General features: G+C 40.4%; 1 long non-coding RNA gene across 2 annotated transcripts in view; it reads left to right on the top strand.

Annotated features, from left to right (window-relative positions):
* The window catches only part of LOC121942387, a 54,831-nt gene extending 42,371 nt beyond the window's left edge, over positions 1-12,460 (top strand). For both annotated transcript variants that reach the window (XR_006105804.1, XR_006105803.1), the window contains exon 3: positions 12,373-12,460. This is a non-coding gene — a long non-coding RNA (uncharacterized LOC121942387). The remainder of the gene's footprint in view (positions 1-12,372) is intronic.
* Positions 12,461-14,995: the final 2,535 nt, after the last annotated feature.

The following is a 14,995-nucleotide window of genomic DNA, read 5'->3' as shown; positions in this document are numbered from 1 at the left end:
GTGCAAACAGTTGTAGAACACAAAGTTAAAGTGGTAAAGTAAGAATGTATGGGTAAATATGATTTTTCATGCACTATTATATTGCCACTTATGTAGCCTACTGTTACCTACTATCCAGCAGTAATCAGATATCTCTATGGTGCAACAGTGGACTGGAGTGATTTACCTCTTATTGTGCAGACAGACAGAGGTGCTTGTGGGTTTTTTAACATTATTTGGGATGTCAGGGTGAATGTTAGCCCTGAACTCACATTGAAAAAATAAAATAAAACAAAAAAAACCCCATCTTTGTGCCTCTATATTTGGTTCAGTGTCACTTCGCCTAATGCTTTTAATAAACTTGCCCTCCAGTGGAGACCAGGGCCCTGTTTCCTGATAATGATTGATCTCAGAAGTTAAGAGCATTTTCTAAGTGTTTCTACTGCTCTTAAATTTCTTACATGCATTTCCCAAAGCGGCACTTGAGGAATGAGTGCACGTCCATGCCATAAAGAGCTTCTTAACGTTGGCTGTCCGTGGTGCTGAATACACTATAAAGTAACTTAGCATATTTAACTGTCTACAGCCATGCTATATATTAAAAATGCATATCGTGTGGTAAATAACACAAAAAAATTGTTATGTATGAAATTAATTTTGTGCACTCTAAAAACATTTTTAGTTGTCTGAATCTGAGAAGATAAGTTGAGAAAATGTTTTTATGATCCAACTTGTCTTCTCAAATGTAGTCAGCTTAAACATTTTAGAAAACCCAGACACTAACTTTTTTAGGTAAAAACACAGTGTGTATGATAACAATGAAATGAGCAAAATCACAAAAAGAGAGAGATTTTGCTTCCTCTTGCAGGTTCCAAATTATGTAACAACACAAAAAAATATATAGTAATGGTCAATTTGTAGTTGAAAAGCACTATAATATTCTTAATATTATATAATATTATTTAAAACAGTTGTTTTTTCATTAGGGTACTTTACTTTAAGATGTGTTATTATTTTCTGTCCATTCTAATGGACAAGGAATCTGAATGAATCTGAAAAAAATCCTTATAGTAAATGACTTGGTAATAAATAGACTTAACAGACCCTTTCTCAAACAAAAAAAAAGTTGTTACTCATAAAAAGTTCCTTTTACACATTATTTAAAAGGAATTTTAAAGGCTTTTAAGGTACTTTCAGCCTCTTTCAGAATGGTTACTATCACATAAGAGTGTCTTCAATTATAATGGTTTTAGGGAAACACCTCTTAAGCTTATGAAGGTTTGTAAGATGGATTTCACAATCATGTTAAGATACTTTAAGGAAATGGGGTCCAGGACAATGACTGAAATCAAGGATTTAGAAACCAATTCAAAGTCATTTGCAGGCTGTCGCACAAAGACTGCTGGTTTCTGAGGCATCTCTCTCCCTCTCTGTCCTCTCTTCCTTTCTCCTCTGTTCCCCCCGTCTTTTCCCGTCAACCACAACTTGATGAGGCGTCAAAGATGCAACCTTTGACTCGGGTTGTAAATTAGAATCAACCATCAAGTCCGGTACACAGTGTTATTGTGGCAAGGCATGGCGACAACCAAGGAGTCACTCTATCAGACAGGGAATATAGAGATAAACTTACAGGGTCGCAGAGCACATAAAGAGCACATAAATCATAGCGGGCAGAATGAGTCACCGCCTCAACCACGGCTGCGCTCTCCCCTCCTCTCTGCTCTTAACATATCTAACGAGGCTCAACATATTTTCTTATCCTTATCTTCTGTCCAATATTCAATATTTAATTATGACTTTATTCATTTATTTTATTTTTTGAAGACTTTTTTTTTCTGGAGAAATAAAAGGACGTGAGTTAAGTCTGTGATTATTGGGAGGGAAAGATCTGTGGTTTTTAGTTCCTTGGGAACATTAATAAGTGACAGAAAGCTAGATTAAGAATGCTGGGATGCGGCTAGGAAAAAAAAAAACGACAAAAAAAAAAAACGACAAAGCTTTGAAATGCTGCCAGTATCACCAACTGCACTCTTCTGACACAGCTGATTGTAAGAGAAGCCGATAGCGCAGCCGGGGTAGGCCTTTAATAATTCATTTAGTTAGGCTATGATCTATCATTTTGTACCTTTTGACATGCGATATTGAAATTTAATATTGCATCAATACAAATGATGTATTGCCAGTCGTCAGGAGAAAGGATGTGGATTGCAAAAAGATCTTTGCAAATGTCTTTTCACTCCTCTCCCGCTCTTTCTTCCCTTTGCAAAGCTTCATTGTACTTGAGTAGAAAGGCATAAGAGAAACATCTGTCTTTTTTCCCCCCCGTACTCCCGGCTTTGATATGTGTGTTTAAAAAAATGACAACTTAAAACGCTCTGGGAGAAAGTCTCCTGCTCAAACCAGAGTCAAGAGGCTTGGGGAGAAAAAAAGCATTGGAGGGGGGGTGAAAGTGAGAAGCAGAGGGAACATGACAGCGGTGGCTGAGGGAGACGTCACACGTTGTCGAGATCTTTGACATGACTCTTTAGTGCAGTGAAATCCCATAGGCGATATTCGGGCTACGATTGGAGCTTTAGGTGCTGGAAAGCGGAGGCTGCTGTAGCGGTGTCAGTCTAGCCCCGGCTCCCAGACTGCGTACATGAAGCAGTCTGGGAGCCGGGGCTCAGTGAGATAGGGACGCACCGATAGCAACGCTGGCTGATGTCAGTCTGAAGTAGATTATACGTGTCAGAGGATTTCCTCACCACTAAATGCTGCCACCAAGGGAGACAAGCCAAAAAAATAAAAAATAAAAAATTTGCTCTCAGACAATTCTGTACATACTGCACAGTTTTTCATTGACATTGATATTGTATTGATAACTGCTAATCATTATTACTATTCAGAACCATATTGAGCAGGCAGCAAATTCAGCTTCCTTAGACTCACAACACTACAAAATCTGACAAGTGTATTTTACATAAAATAATATTGGAAACCGATTGCCCTGACAAAGGAAAGTAAATATAATTATACATTTTAATTTGTGTTTACTTTATATCTGAGTATTAAGTTTACTTAGAATTTAGCTGTATTTACTTAATTTTATGAAGTTATTGCAACTTAAAAATGACAAGTGGATTTACCTTGTTCTTTCTAAATGTTAGCAACTTCAGTAAATCTAGTTAGTCTGATTTAAATCGATCGTGACAAAGAGGATTTTGGCCATGATGAGGGGTCATGGCAGCACCCCTAGATAGAAACTAAAGCACAGTATGGTTAAGGTATGGGAAATAAAGTGGTTATGGTAAATTAATTAAAGTTGGGGTTAGACAACTAAAACCCTTTGTTTTTATTGAACCCCCCCCCAAAAAAAAAAGCAAAATACACTTCATGGCGACATACCAGTAGAGGTAAAATTAATCCTTGGAAAGGCTGGATGATATAACTTTAAAATGATATGGCAATACTTTAAGGCTATGTCACGATACATGATATACTGTATATTTCAATATTTTTACATGTCCTCTAAATAAATGTTAACTACTAAAATACATAAATATTGAATGTGCTGCAGTAACAATAAAGTTAAATAAAATAGCTACTGTCATATAATACAGTTGGATATATGACTGTTTTAATGACATTTAATAAAATACAGTTACACGGATGTTAAATTATGTACTTTTATAGTAAAAGTTTAAAAAGTATTGTTATAATTATATAGATCAAAGTAGGACCCAAGGTGCTTTTATTTTGAAGGATCTGGCTCATCACAGGCCGGAAGTGTTGATGTTTGTACTGTGGACTTGGACTACTATTGTAGCAAATTGCGACCAAACAGCCACGGTCTGGAGCTCTGCAAAAGCCCTACTTTGTGTGTGTTTGTCTGTGGGAGGGAGACATAGAAGAGAGCAAAAACTGAAACGCCAGTGCCTTATAAAAACAGCAAGACAATTTATACGCTTCTTGATGTTTAGAATATAGTAATTTTATACATTGCACATGGAACAAGCTGACATACCTCAACTTTATTCGATATATCGCCCACCCCTAAACCTTGGTCTCTTTTCATTTACAACTGTTCAAGTTTAAATGTGGTGATATCAAATACTCCTCCCGTGGTTCTTTTGGTATCTTCAGACTTTGAAATATTATCCTTTAAAATACTTCTAATCCCACTTGGGCCACAAAAGAAAAAACTCAAGTTCTCATGCTCAAGAGCTTACCCAAACTGCTGCAGACATGCTCGGTGTGATCGTCTCCTAACACCGCTTCATCACCATCCACTGATGGCCCATGTCACATTCTCCTAGAAAAAAAATATGGCCTGTGATGGGTCTGATGATTACAGATGACGGTGCTGATGATGATAGTGATGCTGACAGTGACAATAACGATTATGACAATATAGAAGGTGGCCATTACAGTGATAGTTAGAATCATTCCTCACTAGTGGACCATATTCAGCTGCGATGCACCTAACCTTTACAGCTCTGACGCGTTTCCCTCCGCATGTGCAAATATATTTCAACACACAGATCAAAAACAAGCGAGATGTGTATTTGGCGTCAACTGTGGCGTCTCTTCACGTGACTCTGGGTGAATCAGAGACGTTGACCTGTCATTATGTGTGTTTGTGCAAACCTGTGTCACTCTTGTTCCAGAGAACTGATGAGTGTGTGCAGCTGTGTCATTAACACCGCGTTTGTCTCTGTGTATTTGCATTTTTACCACTGATATACGGATGTCAATTAAACAGGGGAAGGGAAAACAGTTTAGGTGACGATCCCTGCATGCATTTGTCAGCTATTTATATCGCCCCCCCCTCTCTGATTTCCTCAAGGCCTGCTCCTCGAAAAAAAAACACTTGACTCTATTTCCGGTGAGGTTGCCTGTTTCACATGTAGCTTTGCTGATTGCATTAAAGAAATTGCTTTTTTTGTAAAAGAAATCTGTAGCGTAAACACATTACATTGTTGCTAATATGGGCCTGGCTTCCAGGAACGTTGACCTTTAGCTGTGCCCTGACACTGCTCTGAACACCGAGGAAGTCTGCCATGCTTGTAGGTGTCTGGGTATGTTAACAGTGGGGTAGAAAGACACAGTGAGAGAGAGAATTAGGTGCAGTTGGGAGGTGCCTTGGGTTGCATCGCGTCGTGGTGTGCCTCCCTGCTCTCTGCCTTATGTCAAGGCTTTATTATTTCACCTGCCAAGGTCCTGACCTCCTATGCCCAGGATCTACCTTCCTCGCCCTTTACAGAAAACAGATTTTCATACAGCCTGTTGAGAACCTGTATGAATGCAGGACACCCCCAAAAACTGGAATGTCACCGACGTTTCTTTGTGCGGCGTAGTGTTGAAAGGATTAATTGAATGGTCGACAAAAGGTAATGCATTAATTGTTTTAAGTCATTCATTAACAAAAAATGCTGAGCATTTCCCTCTCTGCCATTTTAAATGTAATCTTTGGAATGGTTGGATAAAATTAGCAAATACACATGGTTATGTTTTGGCAACAAAAGCACATGGCAACCAAACACCCCACATGAAGGTCCTGGGTTTGTTTGATCCAACCTCCACAATATAGGGACTTTCAAGCTCTTTATATTACGTAGTTACTGTCAGCGTTTCAACCTGACATGTACAGCAGCATATCATGCAGACATGACAGGCTCTGTCTGGCAGCGTTCTCAACTGATGTCACCTGCGTGTGTGTCTTGCCGCTGTAGCAAGTGTGGTCCGGCGGTGTATATTTACACCAGGAATAGTTCTGTCTGGTGGGTTCTCATCTGAGGCTATCCAGCGACGTATCATGCGGTCACCAAAGGTGGCTTTTGGCATCAGGATCTTATGCTGAAAGCACTGCAAAAGTGCCTGTGTTTGACAAATTCAGAATGAGAACAGGTTGTTTTTTCCTAAACCTATGTTCTGTAACTTTACGTTAATTGAGTGTTAATGTTAAGTACCTAATGTCAATCAGGGGGCACTAATTTGTATGATATATAATGAACTTTTGTCTTTGCATTTTTGTAGGATATCATACAAACGGTTCTGTGTCAATTTATTGAGCAATTTTAACCACCTTGTAGGTGAAAATATAAATGAATGAATGGAAGAGTTATAGAATTTAAAAAACAAAATAACAAATATGTCTATCTAAATCTATTAAAAATCTATTGAAATAACTTGATCAAATTCTATTAAAGCAATACAATCAATTGAAAAGCCTTGTCATATCTGTGAAATTTCAATTTTAACTTTATTGAAATCAGTAGAAAACCTTGCTGAATACACTTTGAAAGAGGTTCTCAATGTAATACAACTAATTACCCATAATATCTAACTTTCTGTGTCTTTTTGTTGATATCTGTGATTATTTATTGGTTGGGACTTCAGATCTTCTTTAAGTCTTTCCTTGGTTGTAAACTCTTTCTTTCTATCTTTTCCTTCCTTCCTTTCTTTCTCTTGCCTCAGGGGTGCATTCGGCAGGTCAACACCTCAGCGGGTGGGTGGTTGTGGGCCAGGTGACCTTTGTCTGTCATTGTTTTGCTCCTCACACCTCACCCAGGGAGAAGGGGAAGGAGCTTAGTGCCTTACACCTGCCACTGGCTTTACTGTCACAGCACTGGGGTGCGTTTGATTTTGGTGTGCCAAGGACAGTAGAGGAGGTCCCAAATGATTAGTAGACATGGCCAACAGTTAGCAGAAAAAGGTGCAGATACGGCGGATTGAACCTTTGATGGCCGTCGCATTAGTGTCTGCTCTCAGCCAAAAGGACCGAAACAAGCAGCTGCAATGTAGATAACCATAACCAGAGCCTTGTTGGATTCCAAATGCGATTTACGTTGCGAGATAAATCAAGCGTACCTCGAGTGAATAAGGGGACGGAGATGAAATGAAATACCCAAATGCTGCCTCCACTGGGGCCTGATTGAGTTCAGGTGGCTGGAAAGTGTCTCACCCAGGGCTAGTTGTCAGTGAAGGATCTGCTGTCTTCTCATCTCTTTGTGCTGCAGGGCTAACTGGTGAACATCGGGTGTGTTGCTTTGACGGATGTTTGTGTGCCTCCTGTGTTGCGGGGGGACGGGCCGTTGACACACTTCATATTTCAAAGGCAAGGTCTGAGCAAGAAATGAAGATTGATGCGGAAAAATGGCGCGGCAACTCATCGCCCATTCGATACATATATTATCATTTATACATACGTGACACCTTTGTGCATGTCTGTATTTCTATATCTACATATGCACGGGCATGATCCAAGGCGCTTCACATATTCACGTCGGAGGGAGGAGATGGAGGGGGGTTTCCTCTGTTATTAGAACCATGTGATATAATTGCATTTGATCTCCAAATAAACAGGGAATCAGTCCATCTCCTTGGTGGAGATGGCAGATGTGATGGACGACCGCATTAGCGGCGAGGACAACATTAGATTTGCTCAAAATTATTGATCTTTTGTTTGTGAGCCAAGTCGGCGATAAATAACAGTGCATGGGAGATGTGACTCATTATCACCGTGCCAAAAGCCCGACAGACCTCTGTCAAAACACACTCTCCTTCCCCCCTCTCTTCCTCCTTCCTTTCATCTCCGTCACTACAAACCAATTTAATCTGTTTTTAATCCTTCCTTCTTTTCTGTCGCCGGCGCCTTTAATGCGAGGCCTCACTGTCACTATCTGATTCCCTTAAAATTTTAATCCTGCACTGATAACCCTGCATTATTACATATTACACACTCACAGGCGGCAGGACACTCACACATACGTACACATATACACATGCAAATATGTACACACAGCGTTTAGCGGCTCTTTCAGTGTTTTTATTCCTTTTTACCTTCTTAGTGAAGAAAAAATCCTTTTATCACACAATGGGTAATTTATATCCATTACCAGCGTTTTCAATCCTTTTCAGCGCGGCTGTCACTGCCTTTGGCACACTCGTGATTAATGTGATCTAATAATAGTCTGCCATTATATTTCCTTTAGTAAAACATGTACCAACATCCTATTCAGCTCCACGAAATTCATTGCCCCTTAAAATATTTTTCCCCTTTTCGTTTGAAAGACAAGATTGCTATTTTTTTTCCCTCCATCTCATTGGCTCCCAGGAGGTGATTATTTGTTGGGGGTGGGGGGTGGGGGGGGGGGTGGGGGTGGTTAGTGATGGCACTTTCCCTATTTTCAGACACTTATGAGAATGATGAGAGGTGCCATGATTCAAGGTGGTTTGTGCAGATGCATTTGTGTGTGTGGAGGTTAGTGTGAGTGTGTGGTCCTCACACTGGTCGTATTAGCGTGGTGTGTGTGGCCGGATAGTCGACTGTAGAGTTTTCAGTCCAGTCCATATTAGATAAAGTAAAGAGAAAAAAAAGTATTTTTTTTCTTATTTTTCATTTCATATCCCTAAAATCAAGATAACCTACACTAAAATCTTACGTAAAAGACATTATAATTGATGACAGTATTAAAGTTATGTCATTAAAAAAAATAAAATGAGCTGATTTAACAAAATAAAAGCTCATACTGATAAAAAAGTTTGAAGTGTATAGACATAAAATATTTCTTAACACAGTATTTACCTATTACGTGTACAACATGCTGACATGGAAGACAGAAGCCTTAGCTTTTGTTATTAAAAGAATGATTGTGGAAGCTATTTTGTTCTTTATTTTAGACAGATACATACAGGATTATGCAAACAACAATCTCCTGTGGCCATTTCTGTGAAATTCCCAGAGAAATTACAATGCAATCCGGCATTTGTACATCAGTTAGGGAAAAAGAAAGAAATGAAATGATAAAAGAAAGACAGAATAGCTTTCTGATTCAAGACGCATGGATGCTTATTTGACTTTATCCACTTTTGGAATAATATATAAAATTTTCCGAGGGAACTCTTTAAAATGACTTCCACTAAGGTGTGTTTTTAAAAAGAGAAAAAATGTCTTCACACTTCCAGAGGATGGAAAGTGGGCTCCTTCAGTTAACTCTTACAAAGAGACTGAACACATTTTACAAAATTTTACAATTTTTTCATTCTCTAAAAAAAAAAAAAAAAAAGGTTTAAAGTATTTTGAAGACCACTTTGTTCAACTATCTAACTTTTGGTGGCAGATACATTTTTTCTTTCTTTCTTTTTTGTTTTTTTTGAGCAGGTAGTTTGGAATAGATGATAGAGGGAAGATGCTCCCCATGGAATGTGCATAGGATTAGCTTTGCGCGCGTGTGTGTGTGTGTGTGTGTGTGTGTGTGTGTGTGTTTGTCGGGGAGGTGGCCCAGCAGTGGGCTCTGTTCCCTCCCAGCCGGACAGCCTGAGCCAGTCTGCCACTCATGGGGCACGTTTCAGACAGGCGGTGCCCCCCCCCCCCCCCCCCACACACACACACACACACATACACGCATGTATGAAGTTGTGCGTACACACACACATGCACAGACACACAGTCCTGGCTCCCTCTCACAGAGAGGGTTAACCCTTACTGGGTTCTTAGACTTGTATCCAGGATGAACAGGTGGTCCCACAAAACATGGGCATCCATTTCCTCATGACTTATCCCAGTGTGTGTGTGTGTGTGTGTGTGTGTGTGTGTGTGTGTGTGTGTGTGAGGAGGGTGGGTTAGACAGAGACATGGGAGGGGGGGAAGCACACACATGACTGTAGCTTTAGGACACCTTTTGTATGTGTGTTGGTTTTGTTTGGTACTGGGGTGTCTGGTGTACAGAGCAGCTTGCGGAGGGTCCCGCCGCTGTGTGAAATTGACATCAGATGGCCATCATGACAAGAACAATATTACATCCAGCTTCCATTAAGCGAGGGACAGCTAATATATGTGTGCCTGTGTGAACATTTGTTTGTGTGTGTGTTCATCGACACCTGACCCCAGAGTCCGACCGCACCAAACACAGCTGTCAACACTTTACATCTAGGTTGTTTTTTTCCCCCTCTGTCCCTCTCTTGCATTTTTTCCCCTTAATTTCTTTTTTCTCTTGAATCCCTCCACCCAGGATCCCTCCATTAAAGATAACTTGTATTGAGCCTCTATCTAATTCCCTTCAATCCGCCTCCCCCTCCTGTCTCAAGTGATCCCTTCCCAGCAGAGAAAATCGAAGGTAAACCACTTCTAAGGCAAAAACGGTGTGCTCCACTTTGGATGTTTTAAATATCACCCTCTGACGGAAGGCGAGACGCAGGGTTTGTGATAGCTGCTTTTGGTAAAACACTTCAAAATCACAAAGTTGTGCATTTATCACCTGACCGCTGCAAGTTCCACTCAGCATCTGGTGGTTACAACACATAAGCTGAGACCTTCTCTGCCTTTCATAACTGTACTCTTTCATGTCAGAGAAAAAAAAATCACTCTGCTTTACTCCACTTTATTTGTTCTTTTGTGATGTTTCTGTGGCTCAGCTCCTCCGAACCCCACACACATGTGAAATAGACGTTTTGGAAAATATGAGTAAGTAAGCAAAGAGAAAGAGAGAAAGGCAGAATGGAGCGGAGGAGATAAACATAAACAGTGCAGAGAGAAAGAAGGTTTCTCTCTGAGTCAGCAGGTTTTACTAAAGTCTGATTAAACGAGGTGGGAAACCGGTCGGGGTAGTAAATAACAGAGGTGTCAAAATGTTGCTTAATGACCTGGATATCTATTGCATGGAATATGTGACTGCAGATACGCAGGAGCTGTAATTTTTTTTCTTTAATGCTTTAATATACAAGGGGAGTTCAGCTGTTTAAAACAACTGGATACGTGACAGCAGAGCGACTTTTCTTTACAGGCTCTCCTGACAGAAGACATAGAATTTGAACACTCTTAATGAACATAGAGTGTACAACACAGCACTAATAATCGTTATCATAACCTTTTAAGCCTGGGAAGAGCATATATGAGATTTTTTTAAAGAAATGATAAACTGAGACCCAAGACCACTCAATTGATATTAAAGGAATACGTCCACCCCCAGATCTCACCTTGTGTTACACTGAATTCATGAAGTAAACTTTGTTTTTCTTGCATGCCTACATAGCAAACAAAGAATCCAAAAACAGAGAAAATTCTTTATGAATTGAAGTAAATGGGGGCAACAGCAAAACTACATCAAAACATCAATTTGCAAACTCTCACACAACTCTTTCAGTATTTTAACAGTCTCATTTATCCAGTTGTAGGCTTGGTTTCTGAACCCGATACAACTGCGAAATAAAATACCAAATACTAAAAGACAGACAAACAAACTGGTTGATGCAGCAGTAGACCAGCAGCTCCAGTGTTCAGCGAGGTAAAATTACTGTTTTGTCTTATTTTGAAAGAGCATAAGTTTCGTAACCATCGTGAACGGCTGCCTCTTTCAGGAGAAATTAGCTCACAGCTTGTGAGAGTGAGAGTTTGTAATGGATGTTTTTATGTAGTTTTCCTGTTGTAAAATGACCCCTTTAACTAAAATTCATCAAAAATTTTTGCCATTTTGGTTCCTTCATTTACTATGAATATGTGACAAAAACCTTTCTCTGAAAGTTGTCTTTGGACTCACTTCAAAACAGGGTGGGTAATTGATATGACAGTGGTCATTATTGTTTTAAGGTGTGGGTGCAAAATACATTGCTTTTCCATAGTGTCTTTTTTTTTGCTATTCGCTGGAAACCAGTGAGTTTGAGGCTGAGTTCAGTTGAAAATTGGAGAGAAATGAAATGTAAGAAATAGATTGATACATTGCTGTTTTTTGTTTGTTTGTTTGTTTTTCAAGGGATTTGTTGACAAGTAGACAAAGTCAGCAAACTTTTCTATTTTATACTGAGCACTGATAATAATTTCACCACCAGGTTCTATCTGCAGTTTTGAGATATTGAGCTTTTCCATTACAGTTTTTCCATTACATATAGCAAACAATTATATGCCCCTTTTTATTGTCTGTAGAAAATGTACAAAATAATGCATTTCACTTAAAAAAAAAAAACCAACAAAAAAACATCTCACATAATGTTTATAAGTTGTCACAGAAAGCAATATATGAATAACTCAATTTTGACAAAAATGTCAGATAGAACCTTATAATTCTCAAGTGACGATTATACAATTTAGATTTTTGGGGCTTTGGTCTTTGGTCCTAGTAGCCATTTGTTTTTGGATTATTGGTGACACAGTGAAAATGATGAAAAATTAAAGGATGAAGAAAAGTTGGTGGAAGAGGAGGAGGAGAGAGTTGGAGGTGATTGCAGCGCAGTCAGCAGTGCAGCAGTCGATTCACCTTCCCCTCCTCCTTCTAGGGGGGGAAACCCCTTCTCGAGGAGGGGATGCTCGAAGCAAAGAGAGGAGGGGGAGGGAAGGAGGGAAGGGGAGCAGTGGTGGCGGTGAACTCAGCACTTTTCTTACCCCCCCCCCCTCTCTCTGTATCTCTCTCTCTCCCCCAGGGCTCCCTGATCAGTGGCGACCAGAAGCGGAGCTGAAGCTGAGGTTGGCTTTACGGGGCTAAGCACACTGTCACGCTGTCCAAGAAACTACCCCCACCCACCGTCTGAGGTGACTCAGGGCTTTCGGGGAAAAGGGAAATGGGTGGAGTGGGAGGGTGGGGAGAGGGGAATGGGGACTTTGAGTGGATAGGAAGGTAGAGGGAATAATAACTGTAGACTCTGTGGGGTTTTGAGGTATTTGTTAGTGACTGCATGAACAGGGGAAACTTAACCCTTTGAAACTGGGGCAAATTGGCCTGATGTCTTTCAAAAACATAGGCGACGAGCAACTTGAGAAATGACTCCAAAATTAACAAGAAATTAGTAAAAAGCACAAGATTACCTGAAAATGATCAGCAAAAAACAAGCAAATAAACAAAAAAACACAAGAAAGTTAAAAAAAAATGGCAAAGGAAATGACCTGAAAAAATGGTGCTTAAAAATTATAATAATTGTATAAAATGATTTTAAATATTTAATTATGATAATGACATATAAAGTTCTCTATAAAGTACACTACTTATTTTTTAAATCATTTTCTAAATCTACTAATTTCTTGCAATCTGCAGGGCATTTCTTACCAAGTTGCTTATAGCTTTTTCCCTCATGTTAAAAGCAACACAAGAAAAGTGATGTTGATTCAGGTTTCAGAGGGTTAAGTGGAAGAGAAAGGAAGGAAGGGGAAAGGAGAGCAAAAGACAGGGCTGGGAGAAGAAGTGTCTGATCAGCATGTGCGGCAGGTTATCCACACTATGATGCAATCTGGTGGGGTGATGATGACGATCACTGGTATGATGAGGGTGATCATGATAATGACACACAGCAGTTGGCTGCACGTCCGTCGTACGTGGACGCATAGAGGAGCTGCACGGCCATATCGAAAGATAATTCCTATTTAATCCAATCAGTTATCCGTTGTAGTAGGGTTACTCTGTCTGTTCTTTAAGTCCAAGCTGGCTGTCTGTCCTTTGTCATTGTCTCCAGTGTCCATACCAGAAGCGCGTGTACTGAGCATTATGTAACATAGGTGTGCACGTGTGTGACTTGACCTGTGTTTGAGGGCTTGAGATGCACCTACCTAACATGAAGCTTAGGTAGGTGCAAGGAGGAGTTATTGTCTGTCTGATGGAGTGGAAACCCTGCAGGCCTGTGTGACCCCAGCCTGACGCTCTGGCATGCTCCGAGGACGCGAGGTTAGTTCACCTAGCATCTATTTCTTGCCCGGCTGTGGAAATGCCTTTGCCGTCATATCAGGAATATCTAGCCAAGGTGTGGATGAACATGTAGCGTTCATCTGTTAATAGCAGGGCCCAGTCGCCGCGCTTAGTGATTTACTTCAGTTGATATTAAAGTGGGGATTGAGTGCAGTGCTGCTTTGGCATCTTAATGCGTGACAGAGTTAGTGAACTCTTCTCTCCTCGCAGCACCTTCTCTCATCTGTTCCTTTGCCAAATTTGGACGCTGACACTAAATGGATCTGCCATAATTCAGATATGAGTGGGAGGATATATGCACTGTATATGTATAAGTGTGTGTGCAGCTGTGTGTGGTTGTAAAGTAAGGCGTTATGGCAAAAAAAAAAAAAAAGAAAAAAAAAGCTTGAATAATTTAGCACTCACATTATTTTCTAATGCCATTCTTTAGAATCTGACTGTGTCACTCTAACAAATGCGTGTGTCGGAAAGTTCAGGGGATTTTGTAGGGCGCCTGTGAACAGTGAGTGATGGCAACCAGCCGACTCTCAGCTCCCTCTTGTCTACCAACAGCTCCATGTGAGCCCCGCGCACCATATTCCCCTCTCAGAACTAACGCCGTGGCGAATCGAAACAAAAAGGCCACATATTTTATTTATGTGTCAAAAGTGCGGTGAAAGGAGGGCAGGAAGGAGGGAGCGGGGCGTATCACTCTATCCGTCGGTTGATATCATTCCATCCATGCGGATCAATTCTCCCAGACAGAGGGAGATGAGAAAGGAGCGAGCAGGAGAAGGAGGGAGGGAGGGAAGGAAGGAGAGCTGAAATGGTGGTCGTATTGATTTGTCAAAGAAATACAGCGTTGAGTGTTTTGCTTAAACGTCCACATAAACCTGAGCTGTCAGAGGTGGGCGGGCGTATACTGACATTTGGCCACACCGACATAGATTGTGGATTTTCTGCTTGGCTTAGCTGTACACAGTGTTACCCATCAACTTCATGTGGGAGCGGGCAGACTGGCCGCAGCTTGTTTAAAGCTGTGCTTCATGGCATACTGCGTGTTCAAAGTCCCTAATCCACCACCAAAAACTCCCTTTATTAGCCCTACTGGCCAATTGCTTCAAGTTTTTTACAATTTTGTACAGAACAATCTTAACTCTAAGTCCACTTATCTGCTTTTTCTGGGGCTTTCAACTTCTGGAGATTTCAACTTCTCAATATTTCTCAGTTGATCTTGATAACGTAGATTATGGATTTTATGTCCCATTTTCTCTTTATAGAGATACTTACAGACTACTATCAGTGTAAAAAGTAAAGTGCAACATACTTGACTGATAGGATATGGTATTGGTAGTCGATACCTCTGAAGTATTGACTGAAATAATTCAGTA

The sequence above is a fragment of the Plectropomus leopardus genome, chromosome 1 (assembly GCF_008729295.1).
Source record: "Plectropomus leopardus isolate mb chromosome 1, YSFRI_Pleo_2.0, whole genome shotgun sequence".
Classification (NCBI taxonomy): Eukaryota; Metazoa; Chordata; class Actinopteri; order Perciformes; family Serranidae; genus Plectropomus; species Plectropomus leopardus.
This window is presented reverse-complemented; position numbering and strand designations above follow the sequence as displayed.